The sequence below is a fragment of the Apis cerana genome, linkage group LG1, assembly GCF_029169275.1.
Source record: "Apis cerana isolate GH-2021 linkage group LG1, AcerK_1.0, whole genome shotgun sequence".
In the NCBI taxonomy this organism is placed as follows: Eukaryota; Metazoa; Arthropoda; class Insecta; order Hymenoptera; family Apidae; genus Apis; species Apis cerana.
This window is the reverse complement of record NC_083852.1, coordinates 8,125,872-8,150,488: the sequence shown is the minus strand read 5'-3', so window position 1 is coordinate 8,150,488 and position 24,617 is coordinate 8,125,872. Positions and strand designations below refer to the sequence as shown.

Here is a 24,617-nt window from a genome sequence, read left to right as displayed (position 1 = left end):
GGTCAGGTGGTGGGGGTAGCGGGCCTGAACGGTTCCCATTCCGCGTAAGTGGGGAAGGAGTGGGGAGGGCGAAACCGTGGGGGTCTTGTGAATGAATCTACCTGCCTCCCTTCCCCTCGCCTCGTCGCTCGCCGCGGCGGCGCTTTTGTTCCGCACTCCGATTTCAACCTGGAATTCTACTTCTACTTCTTTCTCCTCCTCCTCCTCTTCCTCACCCCTCCCCCCGTTTCTTTCTTTCCCTCGCCCTTTCTTCCTTTCCGGACCCCCTTTTTCCCGTTTTTTTGCCGCTTTCTCTGTCTGTCTCCACCCCTCGTCCCCTCCTCGTCCCTCGACGGCGCGCTCGTCATTCGTGGAATTTCGTCGTAAAGATGATCGAAAGGGAAGATGGGTTTAGGGAGGGAGGGTGAGGAGGGGAGCCTGCTGCCCGCGTGGGCAGAACGTGTGAACGTGGACGAACAACGACCGGCGATGATTCCTCTCGAGGCGATTGGCTTTTAAGATGCGCGTTTCGTTCGATGAATGGTATGGAACGTGTCGGTGGAATGTAATTGGATTAAATTGGCCTCTCCTTGAAACGCGCATGGCGTTTCCTCATTTTTTTTTTTTTTTGGAATTGAATAAATTAGTTTGGATATATTCGTATTCTTTCTCTTAAAAAGATACTTGTAAGTAATTAAATCGTCATATCTTTGTCTTCGTTTATCGTGTATAAATGTTATTTTGCTGCTCCATCTCGCGAAATTTGTTTCTGGTATTTCTGGTGTGGCCGACGAACGGCGAAACCGGACCTCGTCAAAGAGGTTGCGTGGGCCGCAGATCGGTAGAAACGTGTGACCGGAGCCCGTTGAAGATTATTACAGAAGACACCTGTTGGTGTTCCTCGCAAATTCGTCTGGAACGAACAGTTCTTCCAGCCTATCCGTTATCGTATCGTATATTGCTCGGATTCGAGCTAGATTATTTTTAAATTTTCGCCGAAATCCGAGGATTTCTTTCTTTCACCCTTTGCCAAAAATTATTTCTCGTAATATATATTGCTTACAACTCGTATTAAAGTGAATGGTTCAGAGACGAGATATTATTAGAATCTTTTTAGAATTCGTTTTTAACAATGGCACACGTACAATTGTATTATTTTTTTAGATAGTATTGGGATACAACGTATATTTCATCCATCCTAGAGAATGGAGGCGAGATTAAAGGGATCCCTTCATCGTTTCCAATTACACCATCCTCCAATTCGTTCTCGACGTCGAGGGGAAATTAAGGAATTTTCGCGAGAAATTATGCGCATAATCCGTCGAGATGCACGTGCGCAGGGTAGTTGTTTGCGTTTCACGTGGTCGTTGGAAGGTTTTTCGGCTCCACCATCGTGGAAAAACAAGCGGTTCACGAGTTGGAATGGAGCCGTGATGGCCGTTTGTTTGCGCGACGCATCGTTGAAAAAGAAAAAGAAAGAAAAAAAAATATGCAAATCGAACGAAGACGCCCGGTTTTTCTTGGTTCCGAACGTGGTAAGGAAACGTTTGGCAACCGGTGAATCCTGCTTTCTCTCTCTCTCTTTCTCTTGTTTGTTCCATTCTCTCCTTTCATTCCTCCTCTTCCTCCTTTCTCCTTTTCCTTTAGTCTCTTTTCAGGCCACGTTACCCGACGGAGCGTCGACCTAATCTCCATTTTCCAGCGTCACACCAGCGTGTCCTTTTCAAGATCGTGAATTATGGACCGGCACGAAAAGCTGCTACACACACATCCGCCGCGCGGACCTAACTAAATGGTAATCGAGGACGATTTATCTTCGGGCTCGATCGAGCTTACCCCCGACCCCATCCCCCTCCGCTACCATTTCACGTCATTGTTCGATCCATGTAAGAGGCACCTGCCACTTGTTGAACCCGTGAAAAACAGAGAACTCTCGCAGTCCCGTGGAGAAAATCGTGTATCTATAGCGGGGTTGAAATCGACAATCTCGAATCAGTGCGTACGATTTCCAAGGATCGAGATATCATTTTCTCAAAAGATGTGTTCGAGGAAATTACTTTCGCTCTTCCCTCGACACAGTGTGTTTGCTTTTTCCAAAATTTCTATTATCTCCTAATCCTCGTAACTCTCTCATCGATCATTTAAATATTCTAGCGAGTAAACTACTCCAAGACCCTGTACAATGCAGTGAATGAGAATTCAATATCGTTTCGTTCATCGCGACGAAAGAAATATTGAATGGAGAGGAGAGGAAAAAGAATAATTCCCAACAGTGACACATATTTTACCGTAGCGCATCGTGTATTCATCCATTGAATCGCATCTCGAGAGCCCCGCGGCAAAGAAGAGGGAAAAGAAGGCATTTTATTTTCGATAATTGGCAATAGTCGATGATCGTTCAACGATTCAACGATGTTAATCAATATCGCGGGGCGGCGAAAAGTTTCCATCCAGGTATTTTAACGATCTTCCGGGAAAGTCGCGATCTTATTAAGCTCGAGGGGTCTTATTAAAATTTCTTCGCTCCGGGAAACGACATCAATCGGGAATAAGAGTCGAGTAAAAAAAGGTCCGGATGTTTAATTCTGGATAATTGATACCGCGTATACGCAAACCTCGAAGACCTCGAGTTTTAAATTACCGCGTTTCTTCAACTCGTTGCTCTCTTCAAATGCCGTTCCTCATTGTCCAACACCTTCCAGATCGCTATATATTCAACCTCGTCTTTCTTCTGTTGATTCAACGGCTTTAAGAGTTCAGAAATATTTTTTATTTTAATCTTTTGCAAAATGTTTCTTCATAAAATATACTTGCAAAATAATCGACTCTATCCTGTTTCGTTATACAATGACTGGTAAAAATGAACTTTCCACATTCATCTCCATTTCCCTTCGACAGAAAGAATAGAAAAGAATCCACTGCAGAAATCGTTTATTCAAATCGATTAGTTGGCCGTTGATTTAAGAGCCATTTAGGATTCTGTCTATTCGAAGAATGCGACAACAGGGAACGACGGTAAGTTTGCAGAACTGGTGGAGGAAAATTTATGAGGTTCATACGTCCGTTTCGGGAAATATTGTTTCTCGCAACGGTTGACACGAGCGTCGCGGAGGTCGATAAACTTGAAAAATTATTCCGCGAGTCCGTTTCCGTCATATTTCGGAAGGGCTACTACTTTTGGCCCCCAAGGAGAAAAATGTGCCACGTGTCAGTCCAATTTCCAAAGGGCTGAGAATCGTTTTACTCGATCGTGCGTGAACACTGGCTCGTTTCGAATCCATTCGTCACAATCCTCGTGTCTAAATTATTCCCGTATTTTGACATGTTGAAAACACGTCTCTATGAGTCTCGATGAATTTCTTATTTTTATTTTACGATTTCCTTTGATTCAATTTAAGGGAAACAATATCTGCGAATGGAGGTATCAATCGCTGCGAGCGACTCGTTATGCAAGGACTCGTTTTATAAACCGATAAATGATGAGTTACGGTGTATTATATAAATACAAGGTTAATATAATTAAAATTTACCATATAAACGCTTTAATGCAATAATATCTACGTACACGTGCTTGGACGGATGGCCGTTGGAAGTGAATGCAGGAAAAGTCGACGATTAAATAACAAATTTCAGACAACAATGTAACAACCAAAGAGTATTAAGTATAGAAAAGAGAAGAATCGTCCTCTCGTTTCAAAGACGCATCTTAAAAGTGTGGGAAAAACGGAGTACAATGATCGAACAATAATAAATGAAAATATGTAAATATCATTTCGTAGTTGGAAAAACATTCGCTTGCAGTTGTCCATCAAGTTGCACGATCCTTTGTGCATATGTATGTACGGAACGGAAGTTATTTGTTGCAAAATTCTATCGATGCCATGTACGGGATAAATGTAGAAATAGATACGTTTCGAGGCCGACTATTACCGGCATGCTCGGTTCTCGAGATATCGGCCGTTTTGCATGCAAGGTCGTGCAAAGAATTACATATTGGCTTAGACGAGTAGAGGAGCCGAATGTCTTCGAGTTAATTTTCAATTAAGACACGCGATGTTGTATCTTCGACGAGTGTTTTCAATCGAGTTCGCGGCACGAATATTAATACCGCGCATCAGTTGTACTTTTTAAAAAATTTTTTATTAACATTCGAAGAAAAATTTGCTCGATCGTACAAACATCTCGAACACGTTCTAAAAAAAAAAAAAAAAAAACAGAATCGAACAAAAATCTAGCACGTTTTTTTGAAAGAGATTTTAAAAAGGGACGTTTCATACCGGGTTGTTCGTGACCAGCTTCTAGAGATTCTACGTGCATAAACTTCTACATCACGGGTTAACCCTTTCTGGACGATGTAAACAACTATTTTACCTAACATGTTCATCTCGCTACGCTGCAAAACTATGTTCCGTGAAAATTTTGTTTGCCTTGCCGTCAAAATCTCGAGATTTGTCGACGACCATCGCATTTGATTTCGTCGGGAAAACACGATTTCTTTCTTCCTTCCTGTATTTCTAAGATAAAGAAAGATTTAAATATATTTCGAACGAAAATCATATTTCACAAAAAAAAAAAAGAATTGTCGTTCGTAAGGAACGAAGCGAAGTAAAAACATTTTTGCAGACATGTAATAAGAATAATTTTGGAATCTATAATATGTATGGAAATATAACCATAAAGATAAAGATAATAAATTCTTTAAATAACTTTACGTTTACATACCGTTTTCATGCTAAACGATCGAAAAATAATATCCAAAAAATGGCCAGAATATCAACGCTAATAAAATATTTCTTCACAACTAAATATTAATATTAATGTTTCGTGCATTTCTCTAACATCATAACCAACATTTTTTCCCCTTTATAAACTGATAAACTTAAAATCTTTCCGCGTACCATAAACGTGGTACGTAAATTTTTCGTTCGAACTCAGGATGTCAGGGATGGCCAAGAGCAACAGGATGTAGGAAAACGTCCATCGCTGAAGCGTGACCGTTGGCCACCGCAAATTACGATTATTCCCGCTGTTTCCACCGAATCGTCAAATCGTAAACGTTGTTTACAGGATATGACGTAACGAGAACACCATTATTCCCGGCGATATTACCAATTACCTCTCTGTGCTCCCCTCCCCCATCGCCCTCCTCTCTGTTTCTTGCGATCGGCCAGTTTCTTCCTCCCCTTCTCCCATTTTCTCCACTTCCTACGTGTTTCACGGGGAGCCACGGATGCATCGGCTTGTCATCGTGTAACGGTATCACACGCACGCCGTTGCACAACGAGAAAGAGGGAGAAAGAGGGAAGAGAAGATGGAGCAAGGAGCGAAGAAGAGTAAGGAGGAACGAAGAGGTCGCTTCCTGCTCCTTTCCGCAATTTCCGCTTAGGAATCGCGAGCTGATCATCCTGGTTGACAATAAGAGGAAAATAATTAAGCGATGAGCGGATAATTAAGCTTGAACCGTGTAGAGAGACTGGTTTCTTACGTATACTGTGGCCAAATGCACGATTCCTTTTGGAGAGGTTTGAAAAAGTCGTTTCTGCAAATTAATTACAGTCCAGTGTGATGTAAGGTTTTATTCTATGCAAGTTCAATAACGATTTTATTTTAGCAGTTCTCAATATTATTACTGTTTTCGTATTTCCAGAATCTTTGATTTGGAGAATGAAACAAGAGAAATAGAGATTTACACTCGTCTCGAAATATTCATTCTGTAACAAAATTATGTACCGCGAATATTTTCTCTATTAGAGTCTACCATTTTTTGCAATATCAATTTGCACCTTGAAAAACGACTTCCAAGCGCATGAGCCCTCGAACCCGAGAACGATTCCTTTCCCAACGACCGTTTTCCTGCGGCACCGGTGTCGTTTCCGGGAAACGGTGGATCCCTCGATCGATCGCCGATCTCTTAATTGCCCCTCGATTCGGTGCTTTCTCACGGTTTCTTGCCTTTATGCGTACATGATCAGAGCAGATGTTGCGTAGGGATCGAAGGGGATCCGGGCGGCTTTGTCGATGATGGCTCGTGATTCGATGGGAGAAACCTGTTGATGGAAATAGATATAGACTGGATTACGTTCTTTTATATTGTGAACGAGAAATTTGAATAAATTGATATAAATAAATAAAATTAATTAGAAAAGATTGATTTTTAATGATATTTTTCTATATATTCAAAGTGTATTCGCGACAAAAAGTTTCTTCCAATTTTCCAAATGCGTGAAATTATACATATATCGTGAAGAACATTTAAATAAATGAGACGAGTAAATAATCTGAAGATTGGAACATCGATAAATTTAAAATTTTCTAAAAAAAGAAAAAAAAACATTTTCATTCTCGAAACGACTCCATTCCTTGAAAAATGTATCTTTCCTTCGACGATCCTTTACACAAAAGAAACCGTTTCCCCACTCTTAACAAGAATTCCACTTACCTCGAGTCAAGAGCAGGGAATTTTCTTTGAACAAGAAAAGTTCCAAGTTACAAACTATTCTTTTCCAGTCGTTAATTTACAACTTCTTGTCGTTGTGTAAGACTAGGTAGATTTGTTTCTTGAAAACTCGAAATTTTCGAAGTGGTTCGACCTTTCTAGGAAGGTTCCGCTATTAGTGGATCCTTTGCGTCAATAGATTAGAAAACAAAGTTCCCTTCTTTTTCTCGAAACCGTCTACTTTCTTTCGACATTCTCTTTTTTCTCAGTATTTTTTTTTTTTTTTTTCTCTTATTTCTCACCAGGATTATCCCAGTGACGAATTTTTTCCCTCAGAGTTGTCCTTGCATCCAGGAAATTGACCACGAACATACCATACAAAACGACGATTCTTAAGATTAGCCAAGATCGTAAACGAAATCTGTTCATCCTTGCAATCCTGTTAAAACAACGAAAAATTATTTTTCTTGTTTGAATATGAACGCTTTTTTTATAGCAGGGATTGGATTTTTGAGATATTAAGGATATTTATGATGTTTGATTGGAAATGAAAGATTTAAGTTTAAGTTAATTACCGATTATTTTAGAAAATGAACGGTTAAATATCAATCCTCGTTTTTGTTTCTTCTGAAATTGAATTCTTATATTTGTTTTTCAATTTCAATAACTATAAGTGGTTGACCTATCAATAGTCGTACGATTAGTAATAATTTGATGATTACTGGAAAGTAGATTGTAACTGCAATAAATTTTCATTACGGGCTTGTCAATCATTTAGTTTCATATTTCCATTGTTCACTCGTTGCCCCTTCTTTAATTCGTCAACAGTAATTTAGCAATAATGTAACAAACATATTTCCTAGTGTTTTTCTTGATTTTAAAAACTCGATATGCGGAACAATGCTCGATAGATATGTGAAAATTGTGTTTTACAACGTCGTACAACCGATTATGGAACACGATCAATCGTACTTTTCATCGTCGAGCCGATAAGAAGAACCACCTTTAAGAGCCTCCTCGTTAAACTTGAAGTTGCTGTAAGGAAGATTCACCATAATTAGCGTTGCTGCGGATGTCAGATGTTCCATGTTTTTAAGTGATAATTATCGAAACGACGATAGATATAAAATCTTGGCTTAGCTTGATAATGATCCATCATTAGCCATTATCGTTTATCGATATTCGAGAGAATCTTCGATATTTCTAATGCCTATATGATTAAAGATTTTTCTCCAAATATATACATACCTTCTTAGACACGACGGTTTTGGCACGGGATTAAAAATGAATTTAGAAAAGAATTGGAAAATATTTGGAAAATAATTATTCCATCATTATCAAGAATTCTCGACGCAAGACATAGAAAATTCATTGATTTCAATTGCCGATAAATTTTAATAATCGCGTTCTGGCATGACATTTAAGATATGAAAATTTTTTTAAAATTTATTCCCCGTATAACTTATTTGATCGTTTCTTGGAAACGAATTGTGAAAAGATAAGACAAATTTCAATTTTCGATCTCATTTGCATTATTCATAATATATATATATATATAAATATCGACGACGAAAGGTGAAAGAAAATTCGAGCGATCTTCGTCCATATTTTGCGCACACGCGTATTATCGCACGAGCTACCAATCGGAATCGTGGTACGCGTGCCTCGTAAAAGCGAGCATTATCGGTCGAATAAAAATCGAGAGATCCGTGTTGGGGCCGGATAAGAAAGGTCTGTCCACGTTGGTACACGCAATCGTGGACGTTAATAGGCACGTCATCGGGCGGAGCGCGCGAAGCCTGGTGAACGGTAAATAAAAGAGAATGTTCATTACGGGTCGAGGGAACCGGCTTAACGACACCTGTTGGACACAGTCGTTTTCCTGTTTCGTTGGCCAGCCCAGAGAAGAAAACGGGCTAAATGGTGCTCGCGTATTGCGCCGCTTCTTGTATCAGCGCCGCGCTCGAAATAGCAAAAAAGCGGCCAACTCGCGATAGATTTTTGGATTATAATATCGCTGAAAGAAAAAAAGCTTGAGCAGATTGTTTTTCGGTTTATTAAAAAGTTTGAAAGAAAGGAAGAAATGTGTGCGAAATTGTGAGAGATAGACGGATTTTTTGTCTTGCTTTTACTCTTTTTGGAAGATTCGTGAATGATTGATTTTTCGTGCTCGTTGAAATTTGGATTGATTATTCGCTTCTTAAAATTTAGAGAAGAAAATAACGATAGAAGATTGATCATCATTTCGCAAAAATCATCCATCTTGTTAAACGTTCCTCCTTTGACATGTTCGTTGACATTGGCACGGTCAATCAACGCAAGAATAAATTTCTATTGTCGGAATTGTCTTGAATATCCTTGTCACGGTTGTTACGGTTGGAACATTATACTGTTTCTTTCATTGGTATTTTTAGAAGCTACGAAGCCAAATCAGTGCGAGCACGTTGGATGGCCAAGCATTATTATACTTGTCTTTTGGCCAAAAATTCATATACTATTGCCTTTCTGTGACAATATGACATTGTACATGACGCGCTTAGATAATATCACGTCAATTTTTATAAGTTATGACAATGTCGACAAACATGAAAATGTCACGAGCAATTGATATATAGCTTTTCGAAAAAATATATCGGCAAATAATGAATTCACCCTAACTTTCAGGTATATACCTACTAATAAAAAAAAACATTTTTCTTGGGCAGGAACGATAAATGAATAATAAATATTTTCCAAAAATCTATATTTAAGAAATATCGAATATTCTATAAAATCTCAAATTCCACCTTGAACTATTTTCAATAATAATAAACGAGCCAAGAAAAGCGATCCTGAAAATTCTCTTAACCGAACAGCTATACTTATTAATTCTTAGATGAAATAAAATATTATTTCTCTGATTTCTCTAATCCCAGAGACGAGTCCGCACTCGTCAACTTTTTTTTGAAAGTTTGTCAAAGATGTGGTGAGTCAAAGTTTTGAATCACGGTTACGTTCCCGTTGGCGGATATTTATTTTCACACAGGTATGAGTGATACAACGATACAAAAATAGATGTTGTAAAATGAAAATATCTCGACGGCCGACGATACGTTTCCTGCCAATTCACTTGGCAGAATGCACGCTATCTGCGCTCGCAGACCTCGAATCGCGCCCGCTGACAGCGTTAATTGCCGCGGCGCCGGTTCTCCTGATATCGGCTGACGGAACGAAGGAAACGAAAATGAAGAGGCATCGACGACGTCTTACCGCCTTATCGTGCCCGCGATAACAATTAACCGGTTAATTCCCAAAGCAGCGCGATAACGGATATATACCACTAATCGGATAACCCTGGTAATGATTTCTTTCCAATGAGATACGAAGGAGGAAGCGAAAATAAATTTTTCCACTCCTTTTTCTTTTTGGCGACTCTCTCAAGTGATTGTACACCTCGAATGAAACATGGTACGAATGTATTTGTGAAATATGAAAAAAAGAAATATGAAAATTCGTCTTACTTGACCAAGAAAAATACGATTTGATACGATCAATTATTTGATGATTTTCGATAAAAAACAAATATATCCAAGATATTTTTTCATAAATTTATCCTATGATTCGTGTCGATTATTGACCCTACAAAATTTGACGAAAGTTGGAAAAGTCGTTGCTGGCCAGATCTGTTGGAGAGGTGGAGACCTTCGTGATATTTACGTAATCATGGTGAGCGGAAATAGACGCAGGACCTCCCGCTGACCGAAAAGCGAGGATTGTCGTCAGAGGACACGATAATATCGACGACTAACTACGATAACGAAACGATGAGTCGACGTGATCGTTGCCATTGACGTAATCGAATTAGGGAAAAAAGTCTGCAACGTATAATTGTCCCAACTGAATCTAAAATAAGTGGCCATTTGCTTTGAGAACCATTTTCCAAAATCGTGGCTTGCTCTAGAAAGATTTATACACTCGAGAATTTCAATTCTCAGATTTACGCATTTGTCATTGCTACGAGATTGCTGCAAATTTCTACGAAGGAACAGCGAAACAGCAAGATTTTAATCGTATAAATCTTGGAACATTTAAGTAAATTAAAAATCGTATTGTCGGACGATCAATTTTTAAGAAATTAGAAAAGAGAAAAATGTATAAATTAGAAAAATAATTGATCGAAATATAAATGATACATCGAAGATATTGTTCAAAAACTTTCACTAATAATGCCTATCCTTTTCGTTCGACGACAAGGTACGAAGAGGAAGAATTTTTCGATTTCGATGACGAAAATACCAGAACGTCCAATGTTCATATTCGATTTAATCCCAAAGACTTTGGACTTCGAAGTGACTAACATCTGTCAGATTAAAGTCATTAAAGTCCGGTAAACTGATCGAAGTGCTAGTATATACTGGCGAAGCAAACAAGTCTAAATATCCTTCGTCACCGAATACATATAAATTCGATTTTGAATAATCCAAGAGGAGGAGACAAGATGGCGGACATACCAGTATATAACATATATATATTTTCAATCCACGCATGGACGAGGCAGCCTTCCTTTTGCCGTGACATAAATAAAAACTGTTCCTCGTCGAAATTCGTGCATGACGACGAGAAGGAAAAAAAAAAAAGGAAAAAAAAAATATACGCTTATAAATATGCATCGTGTTTACCGTATTAGATACGCGAGCTTCGCACGGAATACGTCAGTTAATGAAAACTGTTTTTCGCGTTTATCGCATCCTTCGTCGTTATCGAAAGCGCCTCCAGCGGATCGTCTCTTATGTCTCGAACACGTTGTTTTCCATAGATTATAAGCTACACGTGCCGAATGATTTTGCAACTGTTCAAGGTTTACGAACAGCGAAAAAAAAAAAAAAGGAAAACGGACGGATAGTGCGAATGAAAATCGATGCTTCGCGTGGATAATGCATCTCGATCTGAAACTTTCTTTTTCTTCTGCGTTTGAAGTTGCTCGAAAAAATGATGAATGATTTATTGGTTTTAAAAACTATAAGTTTCTGGTTCTGATTTTTTTGTTAATATTTATATAACAATTAATATGTTTTATCAAATCTATCCGGATTATTATTATTATTATTATTTGCTTTCCAAGTTGAGAATCTCATAATAAAAAAAATATTAGTGAAATTAAAAATTAAATAATGTTATAAACGTAAGGAAGTATATTGACACAAGAGTTTAATTGGCAATCCAGTTCGTTCGTTCGATTTCAATCTCTCTAAAGGACCGCGTTGCTTTTTATGTTTGAGAAAAAAATATATATCTGCACAGAAAATTACGGTACGAGGAAGGAAGACGCTTTAGAAGGAAATTCCGCAGTTTGGTTTTGAATACAGGATGCTTAAATGTTCGTTTAAGGATAGACTGTTAATGAGGGAAAAAATTAACTTTCCTTGAAATTAATAAATATTCGAGATAAGAAGCACTTCCGCGAAGAAAATGCAGTTTCCCGTCCTAGGAAATTATGATTTCTTGCGATGATATTCCTTGAAAAATCCTCGGCGAATGTTAATTACTTCTTCCAAGATTTCATAAAATCGAGATTCAAGCGCCGTTTAAAAATTTATATCGGCAAAAATTTTTGTTTGATCAGAAACATTTTATGGCATCGAGATTATTAAAATTGTTTGATATTATTATTATTAATAGTAAAAGCAGTTATCAAATAATTATTGTTGGATTTGAAAATCTTTTTAAACTAAATTAAATTTCTCTGGAATATCATGCTTCGACAATTCCTTCAAACATTCTCCGATATTTCCAATATTTTCTCTTTTTATATTCTTTCTATGATATAACTTTCCTTATCCCTTTATCATCTATTCAATGAAAACGTATTAAGATGAATAAAATGCGATAAATAATAATCAAAATCAAATTCAAACGAAACAAATCAAACTCTATCCTGTAATCGCTTCACACTTTTGAAAAAACGAATTTCATCTTCCTGTTTTCCTTAAAAAAAAACGGATATTTCAATATTTGAACAAAAATTTTTCAAAAAAATGACTTCTTCCAACTAAAATTTAAATATTTCAAAAAAAAAACAAACAAACGAGAATATGATTCAGCAATCATAGCCGACATATTGGCTGCATAAAAATGCAAATCGTTTCACGCGTGGATATTTTAAAAAGTGTGAAATATTTTAACACGACAATCAATCGAGGAAGAAGATAAAATTCCTTCTATGTATAAATATTACAAAGTGATCAATTGAAATCACAAGAAATATACGCTATATTACGTGCTTTGTCGACAAACACATTAATATCTTTTATAAATTCACGATACGAAGTTCCATTTGTTACGTAATAAAGCGTGAAACTTCGCGAATACATTTTTTTTGCCAAGAATATTCTTTGCAACATTCAAAATTTCGCAATATTTGAAATAACAAAAGTACCATTGAATTACCATTGAAAGGATTAATCCTTTCTATCGCGAGATATCGTTGATGCGATGATATTGGACAAGATATTTCGTGCCGCAATATCGTTTACGTGATATCACGGAGGAGATGTCTCGCGTGTATTTTATTAGAATATGAAATGTATCCATCTGAAAATTTGAAATAAAAAAAAAAAAAACGAAGAAGAAAACAAAATGTGGAATACATATTTCAAAGTATCCGATAACGTTCAATTTTAACACGTTCAATGCGGATGACGTGAACATATGTGTCATAGATTTTTCGTGGAAGAAACGTAAAAGGTGCAAAAGAGTTTTCGGATAGATATTCGAATTTCCATTTCCATACGCGTTCTCACTACCAATGTTACCATTCCGAGATCTCGATGCATTTTTCCCTCTTGTTTTTTCCTCTTCGTATCAAAAAAATTAATATACCTGCAATCTTTGATATACCATTTTGAATATAAATTAAACAAATATCGAAGGATAAAAGATAAAATATTTCATCCTTAGCGTTGCATACAAACGATATTACGACAGAAAACATCTGTCAGCGACAAGATATCTCGTCCAAAGTTGCGAAAAAAAAAAAGAAAAAAACACCGGTGCCCTCATTACTCCTGGCAATATGATTCTTTTTCACGTGATCTGCATACGATCTTTCCATTCCCCGGCCTCGTTTCTTAAATCGTTTCATAAAAATCTGAAAAAAAATTCTCCAATACTTATCCAATTAATTCGCAAACGAAACTTAATCCGCTTAAACGTGCGGTCCCCGAAACAAAAATAAAAAATCTTCAAGTAGAAAGGTTCGAAAGGTTTCCACGCTTAGAAAAAAAAATCTCGAAACAAATCTTTGACCCTGTTAAAAAACGAGATCCTCTGGAAGCGATAAGTTGGCAATTCCTCGGGGCCAACCGATTGCGTAATCGCGAGCGTGGAGGAATTTCATCGAGCTGTCGAGACTTTAACGAGCGGATAGGCGGCCGGTTAATTCGAGATGGCGGCTAATCACGAGCGGGCCAGCGTGTGGGTATCGTTTCGCGAGAGCGGGAAATCGGGGGCGCGGAGAAACGCGGCCCGGAGCCGGATTCCGCGCGTGCCTTTCAAGGTCCCCCGCGAGTCCTCGATATCGACGCGCAGACAGGAAACGGTGTCTCTCCGACCGATAGCCCTATTTTCTATTTTCTTTCCTTTTTATCAATCGTTCGAAACTAGTTCGCCTCCGACCGGGTGAATGGCGTTTCAGTTTTCTTTCGCTCTCGTTATTTCTCTCTTCTTTTTTCTTGAACTTGTCAACATCTCGGAGAGGGGGCGAAGTTACGATTAATCGACTGTAAAGAAAAAAGGAATATCTATCATATAACTATCATATAACTCACATTAAACTTAATATTACGCTTCCAGGATAATCCAACAGTGATGCAATAATTCAAAGAGAGTCAATTCAGAGCCATTTTCTTATATGTACATCCATATAAGAGAATTTAAGAAATATTGACATTATTGCGAAACGTGTATTTTACGAAGTAACAACAGCATCCTCAAACACACTCTCCAAATAAGTTCTTAATAGTCGGTTGAGCGTAGAAGAAAGTAAGCACCAGGATGTGGTTTTGAAAAATCCGTGGTTCCACGTGGCGTGGCCACGGTATTCTGAATGGAATTGCGTCCTCTCGAGACCATTCCATTCCTTTGGAAATGAGCTAGGAGCGCGTTCTGCGGCGGGGCGATAAGCGGTACCGATAACGGGGAGAATGCGCTGACCGGATTTCTCGTCCCGTTGGAATTTCCGCTGGATCCGGTGATACACGTTTCCCCGTGGGGGAAGTCGAGTGACCAGGTTCGCGATTCGTCCGAATTATTGTAAATATTTCTGCGCGAAAACTATCCCTCTGCTTCGCTTCACGCCGCGATTTTCGCCCGGAAATGGGGCCGGTTGGACGAAGTTTCCACGCTGCTCCAGCCTCGTGTGTAACAACGCAACGAGAAAACCGGGACTTTTTACCGTTCCCCACCGAGAGTAAATCTGTGGAGTATTTTGGTTGTGAACGGTGAAACTGAACGAAAAAGAAGCTTTCGAATTTTCATTGGTATATGTAATAAATAAATTTATTTTCGATGGTAAAAGTGTATTAAATCTTTCCGCTGTAAACATGAAAGTATTTGATTAATACTTTGAATTTTTGTATCTCTGTAACGATGAATTATCAACAATTAATATTAATTTAGACTTTCCTCAAGAAATATGAGAAATTAAAGGATTAGCCTCGATGAAATAAGTGGAGGATGAAATTTACAATAATGTCCGCCAGAAGAACAGCTTCCAACCGAATTGTCTGTTCCCTCTCATAAAAGAAAGATTTACGCCCGGAAACGGCGAAATGCCTTCCTGGACTCATTACGCCATCGGGATAAACACGAAGGGGAGCATCGCCTAAACAAATCCGAGAATAACCACGGGGACACGGGTGAACCGTAATAAAATCGAATCGATAGCCGCGGATCGTACGTCACAAATTATCCAATTGGCCGAGAGAAAAGATTTATTTCTATCGGCTCCCTTAATTACGTCACCCTGTAATCCAATAACAGTTACTCGACGTTCCAAATCACGCTAATCCGTGGATTTTGCGCCACGAGGGAAGGGAGGAAATATTCGAAAATGGCGCGGTTCGTGCCAGAAAAAGGATGCAAAATGGAAACGGGAGAGGCAGGAAGTTAATACACACGCGTTTTACGAATGAATACTATGGACGTGATTGATTCAAGGAATGAAATTTTCTTTCTTATTCACGAATATCGCTGCAAAGAGTGCACCATTATATTTGTAATAATAATTCTTGTTAATAATTTTTTAGGTACTCTCTGAAAAAAGAAAATCGAAACTACGTAGTATATACTTTCAATGAGATTTTTAAAAATCCATTTTCTGTCTAATCACATTTATCTTACATGTATGTATTTATATAACTATAAAAGTTTGATATCAAAAAGGAACGTTTTATTGAAAGTACGTACAACACCGTATTAAATTGGAATTCTTTGCAGTTTTTTGCCAAATAATCAAATACTAAAATAAAAAAAATAAATAATACACTCTTCGAGAGCAAAATAATAATAAAAAATTTCGCGAAATGTACGAAAGACAAATTGAGAGGTAAAACAAAACTTTCAGAGGAATGCTGAATAATAATGATATCCTATCGTCGAGTTATTCACTCGGTGGAGGAGCGGGGTTGAAAGGAAGAAAATAAGGAAAACACGAGGGTTGGCGAGGCTATCGCGGATCCGGGATAATAGGCGTGCCGATGTGCCATTAGCGTGTCATTAGAGCGTCATTAGCGCACGATACGCAAAGCGGAGGCGCAGGAAGCGAGCGATGTTTGTTATTTAAAATCCTATCCAGCCATCCTGCGCCAAGCGCCACCTGTAATTGCGGCAACTATATAGAGGAATGGCTCCAAACAGGCGTTCGATTCCCTCCTTTGAGAAACCGGATTCGACTCGATTATTTTCCGCATAAATCTACTCCGTGATTGGCCAGTATCCTTTTTTCTTTTTGTTAATAAAACTGAAATGAAAATTAATCCGATTAATCTACGTTGCTCGTCACGGCTCGATAAGTTTACCTGCTCAATGATTGGCTAATAAAAAGAAAGGTTTTTCTTCTGCAAAGGAAAAAGTCAAAAGTTGAAATTACTTCAGAAAATTCTAGTCAACTTTCTACGTTCCCTCATTTTTTGGAACAATCTGTATTTATGTATACGTAACCGTTTCCTACTCGTTCCATCATTGAACGAACGAGACAAATTATTGGAGGGGATGTGATTAATAGCGGTTAAGACGAGACAAGGGGTCGAGAAAGACAAGAGAAAGAGATGTGAAGGGAGGTAGGGTGGAGGAAGAAATACTTTTTGAAATCCAGCTCCATAGATGGCAAGATATTTGTGTTGAACGAGGAGGTCGCGCAATTATATGGCGGTGATTAAGGTCGTGGGAGGCCATTAAGAAAAGTTTGAATAATCTACGCGCGTAAAGATTTAACAGGCGTGCGTCAGTTACCACATATTCGTTATCGCGGATTTTTGCCTTATTTTCCTGTACGTCCGCCATTCCTGTGGAACCGCTTCGTCGCCTCTGTCAACTTTTAATCGTTGCTCTTGCGAAATAACATAACAAAAAATATATCCATCTCCCAATCTTGACTAACAACAAGTTTTCCTCTCTTCTGAATTCATTCCAATTTTCGATATGCTCTGACATGAAATTGAGACTCAGACGCTTTAAACTTACTTCATTCGACGTGATTTTCATTGAAAAATATTCCATTTTTCATCATATATATCACCATTGAGCTTGAAGAATTTACTAGAATCACTGTGAAAATTTTCCTTTCGTATATCTGGAAAGATAATCCAAAAGGTTTTAAGCCATCGATGAATCTGCATCGTCTTTTCAAAAATGGTGGACGTCGCAAGGGCCCCGAAATGAAAGACAAACGGAAGAAACGTGGGGCACAGCGGAGCATTCGCTGCGACGATTAAGGTGCGCGCTTGCTCGTTCTGATTAAACAGGTCGAGCAACGCGATAGAGAGAACGAGACTGCTCCAATATTGACTCGCCGTGTTTGGGCCCCTTTAAGGGACTGATTACGACACTCGTTCACATGCGCAGCTTGTGCACACATGTCACTCAGGAATTTTCACGGGGCCGACACACGCGTGTTTTAATTCCACGCTTTTTTCCCCCTATTTGCATCCGTATGTATCGAATAACCCTTTTCTCGTGCGATTCGATAACATTTAAGTGAGTTTTATAATGCTTCGAATTCTTTTTGTCTTTTTCCAGTGTTCAATAACTGTTAACCGTTTCAAAGCATTCAGAAGTAAGACTTTTAACATTCTTTCTCGTTTTCACTCGAGAATATTTTTTACAACAAAGCGATTTGATGTTTTCATTCTTAAGAACGAGCTTTCAAACGCAATAGGTAGTCAAATATGAACGTAGCTTAAAAAGAAAACCGCGTGAACATTCACGAAAGATTAACACCATTAACGTATCAAGATTGTCGCGTTTCACCGTTTTAAGAGGTTTCCAAAGTTTTCAATTTCGAGATAAAGAGGCTCGTTTTCAAGCAGTACACCAAGTACACAGAGAAGGCTTATCGATCCGATCCGAAATTGCCAGATTTCGCCGTTGAGCGCAATTTACAACGCGATACAGTAATTTTGCGCCATTACCGCGATCATGGCGGTATATTTTAGCAAAAGAACCCCTGGCGCGGGTTGTTTCACGTTGCGCAGCCACGATATAAACCGATCAAACGGTGGCCAATCCACGTTTCTGGAACGCGGTTCGTTTCCCTCCTTTCGCGTAATGGTTAACCGAAATATCTCTGCATTTTGCAAAACCCTATATCCAACAGAAACCCTATATCCTTTAAAGAGCCTTCCGATGTATCGTCGCGTCTCGCATCGTTGCCCTTTAATCCTCGAAAAACGAGGATAACACGATTTATTAAATTCTTGTGCGCGATTATTATTGCGATCGATACCCTTTATATTTCAATTTTCTTCGTTCCCCTCTTCTTCCTTTTCTTTTCTTTTATCGAAACCGCAAGAAAAATATTGGCGTGATTAGAGATCGAGTTCCCGGAGAACACGTCCGATTCTTTTGTATCGTTTCTTTCTATACACGAGATTACAAATATTTTCGACAAAAATCTCGGTTTACGTCGTAGCCTGTAATTTATCCTTGGCGAAACTTCCGGATCGCGTGTCGGTCCAACTTTCAGCGACCTGCCACCCCTTACACACCGCTTGCGTTCCTGTTATTTCGCTTTCTATTATATCATCAATGGCGGCTACTTGGCTTGCTACCGGGTCAATTCGGATGTACCTCTTCCTTAATTCCATATAATTTCTTTTGCCTGTAGATTAACTTCCCTTGGCCAAGACGCGTTTCGAATACACGGTCGTTTTTACACGTTCACTCCTCTGCACGTTTCACGTGTATAATATCGAAAAATAGTTCGAGCATAGAGGCCTCCATTATCCTCGAGCACGAGATAACCCGAATAGAACTACCCGAATTCGTATCGCTTTAATCTTTAGTCTCTGAATTTGCAAATTTAATCACTTGTATCACTAATTGATTTCAAATAATATATGCCAAAGCGTCGTCGCGTTTATCGTATTTGCATTAAATTAGAAGCAAGACTACTTGACAATGCAAATGCCCGTTCCAATTTGCATTTATGTAATGTATATCGATAACAACCCGTCCAATAATTTCTAATTTTAATTTTTATTTCTCTCTATTTCTATATATTCGTTACACCGAAACAAGAAGAAGAGGAGGAGGAAAGAGAAATTAAGTCCACATGGAAAATTTCTTGTAATTAAATCGGTTGCTCAAAAGGTTAACATTTCCATACAAAAAAGGTAATCAATCGAGGAAGGTCGAAGACATGGCCATCGGCACGATCCAACGATAACAAGAGCAACGGTATTCGCGTGTTTCGTCGCGAAAATGTGTCGGTTCATTCTCTTCGGTTCGCATAAAAGGCGCCAGACAACGCTCGATAACGGATCGAGCGCGTACGCGCCGTGAGAAAATGATGATAACAACGTTCCACGTGTTCCGTGATGCAACCTGTGCGTACGTACGAGCTTATATGCGCAGCGATACGCGGCCGTTGATACGTCGAGGTCGAACGAGCGTATTAATTTCTTCCAATATTATAATAGGGTGATCGAAGTAATTCTCAATATTTTTCGCGGGCTAATCCAATCTATCCAAATTTGTACACGAGAAAATATTTTTTTCCAATCGCGATCATCCTTTTTTCGTATCATGTTAACCGAGTCGTGATGACGGTATTTTTATATATATTTGATGACTTTCGTTTTTTGAAAATATATGAGAAATACGATATGCGTGAAAGGCAACTTTGCAATCGTACGATTCCTCCGTTGCGTAGATTTTTCAGAGGAGAATTAGACACTATATGGCAAAAAATATAGAAAAATATGGAAAGAATCGCCGTTTTATTAAATTGCCATTACATTGCCAATTTTGACGAAATTCTAAATATTAAAAGATATCAGCGAGCAGTTGCAAGATATACGTATCTCATCCTACTTAAAAATTGCTGAGATTACTTAATACTATATGTCACTTAAAAACAAAAAGCAACGTTATATAAGATATGAAATGGAGACCCTTTCTCAGCCAGTCTGATAAATATCAAATTTATCATTCGATTAACCAAATATGAAAAATTACATTAGCTTTCCAACTTTAGAACGTCGATCTATTTTAAATTAAATTAACGAATTTAGGGAAAAATTATTGGCACGAGAAAATTCGATCGTCCTCCAAAACGTTGTACGCTTTTACGTATCATGGCCTAAATGCAACATTCTCGAAAATTTCCACGAGCCTCCCCTCACGTTTCTCGCCCATTGTCATGCCGTTTGTTTTAAACCGGGAACGTGCGTCAATTCTCCGTGTAATTCAACCGACCTGTTATGTGTCTCATGTATATGCATGCGCGGTCAATCCAGCGCATTTTAATCGCGACAGCCACGAAATCGCGGTTCAAGAACGTATGCACAATCACCGCGGATACATCTATTTATCTTCCAACACTCGCTTGCGAAATGATACAGATTATTCCATATACTCGTGCATTTTCCATCCATTAACAACGCTCCAAACAACGAATACGTGGTCGTTAACAGATTCTTAAATTGACGTTTTTTCTTTTTCCCCTCCGAAAAATTATTATTATTAAAATTATTATTCGTATCTCGAATGATCAACAAAGAAGAATGGAAATTTTCCAATTGTCACGTCCAACGATCGAACGAAATCGAATATCTGTAAAGTTGCACGCGATGCGCCAATTGCGAAATCGAGGATCGGAGAGGAATCAACCACTTCTGTCCGAGCTCGGTTTGACATTTAATTCGACGATCGTGCAATCGATCCGACACAACAAATTCACCCATTAATCACCCAGCTGTCGATTACATAACGCGATTGTCGCACAACTTGGTGGAAATCTTCGCTAATAACCTTCACATTCACCGTGTTAATGAGATTCAAACGGTCGAGGAATGTGCCTGGATAGATTTACATCGTCGACACGTTTCCTCGATCTCTGATGCCAGGATGCGTCGCCGAAATTGAAAGAAAAAAAATCTCGTCGATCTCCATCTTCTCGAATCTGTTCAAAAGAAAAGAAAGTTTTGTTAAAAAAAAAAGAAGAAGAAATGGGCTGGGTTGAAAAGGAAATCGTTTCTCATTTATTCTCGATACGAAAAAGCTTTCGTTTTCTATATATAATTCGATCCTCGTATTCGCAAGTTTTTCTTTCACCTTCGATATGTCAACATGTCAGAAGATATGATATGCCGTGACGGCGAATTTGACCAAGGTTTCACGTTTGACGCACTTGCAAAATTGCCACAATCTCTCCAACCGTGAATCGATTATCACAATGACGTCAATTTTCATAAGTGTTTTGTAATGAATGTTTGCGATTCGTTTAATAATACAGGCAATTTTAAAACATTGATGTTGAATTTCTTGATTTTTTTTCTTTTTTTTCAGAATTATCGTTAAATTTACTTAACTACATTTACGAGTAAACTCAAGTTTTTGTGCCACGAACAATTTCGAGAAATTTATAATAAAAAGAAACTTTGATTTATAACAATTTTACATCAATATATTTCTTTGAACAGGTCGAAACAATTTTAAACGATCATTCAATTCCTTATACAAAGATAATTTTAAAACTATTCCGAGCGAGAACTTGCAAAAATAGAAAATTTTCTCAAAAAGCAAAATCAAAAAGAAACTCTCTTCAAAGAGAATCGATCAAAATAAATATAAATGGAGAACCGTTCAACCGGAACAAGAAAAGAAATTGGGTGAAAAGAAATTTCATCGATCGGGGAACGAAACTCAAGTTCGAAACAGGGCAAACAAGGGATTAATTGATAGCGGAGCGAGTTATCGGACAAAGTGAAGTACTTGATCGTGTCCGATCGAAATTCGGGGCTTCCTTTTGTAACCAGGTAGAGAGCCTTGGGTATCGGTGCCGTTCAACAGGTGGTTCACGATTGTCATCACACATGTGCGGATTAACCAACCTTCCCTCTCTCTCTCTCTCTCTCTCTCCCTTTTTCTCTCTTCCATCTCTGGTTCCACCGGTGTGTAAACGCGTACATAGCCGAGTGGAGGAGGACACCCACACACATCGGCGGGCTCGCGTCTATTTGTCAGGCACACGAGCTATCGGTGTACAGGAAGCGGAGAGAGCTTACCGCGACGATGGGTCGCTCGAGAAGGTGAGCATATGTAAGGTTCAAAATGTAAGTACATTCAAGAGGTCCTCGCCTTTGCGCCCCGTCATTGGACACCAGTTGCTCTGCCGAGTCAACCACGGCTCGAAAAGCACCCGCGTCCTGGATAAGGTTAGCGGGATAAAGCGCTGTTCCGCGTAATTGCCTCGGTTAACCCCCTTCTCCTTCCCCCCCTCGATATTTGCCTCAACGTTCGTCCCCGCTTCCGCTTTAACGGTGATACTTTCTCGTTATTTTCTGGCGATTTATTTATTTGGAGAGATTTTTTTTTTTTCATGGAGAAGAAAGTTCGATTGATCATTTCGTGTCGTTAAGGAAGGGAAATTTTTTTATTGTAAAATTTGGACAATCTTGAGATACGAAAGATACGTCGTAAATGATATTATTAGTAACGTTATGATGATGATACGTTCGTTGTAGGAGAAATTGTGAGAAAGAAGGATAGAATTGGAAGCATTGGTATTTTTAATTCGATGCTCGAGTAGTAATCATTCGATTCTTTTAGATGGAATTGTACGTGCTTGTATGTGCCGTGATTCTTTGTCACTAACAATAAGAATCGATACTGCTTGAGAGGTCACACTGTACACACGTTCAAAATAGTGCACGATAGATATGAATTTTGAATATATCCATCCAAATGTACTTTCTTTCCGCCTGAGAATTGAATTTTGAAAAATTTCTGAGAAGAATTCTCGCGCGTAAGCGAGCATATTTTTAAACTGGTGTTTTTTGGAGGAGAGGGAAAGATTGATTTTTATTATTTTATGGAGAAATTGAGGTGTGACGATTGGCGAACTGAATCGCACTATTTGCCGACACGGTGTTGAATATTGTAGAAAGGCGATGGGGAGAATTGGCCACTTAAATTCTCGTTAAAGACCGTTTCTAATTGATCTTGGTTCTAACGCCACCCAATTAGGAAAGCACTTCTCGTAAAGGAAACCTTTAATGAACAGTTTAGACTTATTAACCCTTTTGAATGACTATGGTCTACTCGCCACGAAATGGTCTTCGTGTATTATATTGGTCGAATGATTGCCGTCAAATGATCTTCGTTCTCTGCGAGTAAATTGTGTGATCGATATAGATATTACTCGTATACTCGTCGATACATTCGAGATTGATATACTTTGACAAAACTTTTAAAGAATATACGATCATTCTTTTTTTTTTTTTTGATTTATTAAAACGTGATTCATTATCTTCATTCATTATTTACCGTCTACCTATTCCACGACATCCTACGAAAAAGAATTGACTTTCTTTCTTAAATAAGTTTCCATATAATTTTGTCCAATATCTACTATCCATATAATCTCTTCTCTTCTCTCTCCTCCATTTTCTCAACTAATAATCTCGATTGCCACACCAATTCTTCTTCTTCTTTTTCCAAAAATCAACCATCTTTCCTCTGTTTCGCCAACTACTAATAATATTCATTCTTTACCACTACCACACCAGACATATTCTTCCCATCTCCCCTCTCCTTAATCGAACGACGCGACTCGTATCGAGGGGAGGAGGCGGTGACGAGAGGTGGCCGTGGCAGATGTCCCCCTTCGCCTCCAAGGTGGAGGAAAACAGGAGTCGATTCGTGGATCGGACGTAAACTCGCGCGAGAAGCACTCTCCGCGGAAAATGGGAATATCCGGGAAGCAGCGAAGCGAGTGGCCCCGGGTAATTGTGCACTCTTCCTCCTCCTCCTCCTCCTCCTCCTCCTTGGGGGGCGCGGGCGGTGAAAAGCGATGGAAAAACGATGCCCCGGGCCCCCCGTAATCGATTTCAATTAGCGAAACTGCCGCGCCCAAGGACATTCCTATGAGTACCGTTTACATGGAGAGGGCCTCGGGGCCAATACCCGGCCTTTTTCCCTCCGTTCGTCGATTTTAATTGGCAAAATTCCCCAAATGCCTGGACGGTGCCCCCCTCCACCCTCCGATTCGTCGCGGGATCGAAAGCAATTGGACCACGATAGTAGTGATTTCCTCACTTGGACTTCCTCTCCAAGCGAAGTAATATGTTAATATTTTGGGGGTTGGTAGTTTCCTTCCCTTCTCTGGTTAATATAATGATTTTCTAATCGTTATTACTTCTCTCGTGTAAACTCGAATAAAACTCGTTGATCAAATTCCGCCACGGATGGGGAAAAATCCTTTTCCATTGGCAAAAGCACAAGTTGAAGGGGCCTTGAAATCAAAAGTTCAAACAAATCCTCTCACCCTTCTTCGGTGCAAAATGCAATTGCTCCACCATGCTAATTAACCCTCGCATGCTTTCTGACATCGGGTAAATACGGCGCAGGAGCCAGGAACGACGCGAATGTTGGGCCTGTTCGCGAACCTGGAGCAAACACCATTGTGACGAGAATTTCAAGCATGGCACGAGTGGCGTCTCGC

At 39.0% G+C, this 24,617-nt stretch overlaps 1 protein-coding gene and 1 long non-coding RNA gene across 4 annotated transcripts in view; one reads left to right on the top strand and one right to left on the bottom strand.

Moving 5' to 3' along the window:
* Nucleotides 1-24,617, top strand: part of LOC107994871 (3-phosphoinositide-dependent protein kinase 1) — a 491,030-nt gene that overhangs the window by 297,696 nt on the left and 168,717 nt on the right. The window lies entirely within an intron of this gene.
* LOC107994794 (uncharacterized) overlaps nucleotides 1-24,617 on the bottom strand; it is a 46,249-nt gene that overhangs the window by 12,892 nt on the left and 8,740 nt on the right. Inside the window, exons 5-11 of one of the 2 annotated variants that reach the window (XR_009831925.1) lie at nucleotides 24,441-24,561; nucleotides 7,664-21,074; nucleotides 6,991-7,450; nucleotides 6,419-6,854; nucleotides 5,763-6,026; nucleotides 5,465-5,690; nucleotides 5,096-5,384 (exon numbers count right to left, since the gene is read on the bottom strand). This is a non-coding gene — a long non-coding RNA (uncharacterized LOC107994794). Of the gene's footprint in view, nucleotides 1-5,095; nucleotides 5,385-5,464; nucleotides 5,691-5,762; nucleotides 6,027-6,418; nucleotides 6,855-6,990; nucleotides 7,451-7,663; nucleotides 21,075-21,126; nucleotides 24,562-24,617 lie in introns of those variants that run through there. The other variant, XR_003696843.2, reaches the window with a different exon arrangement.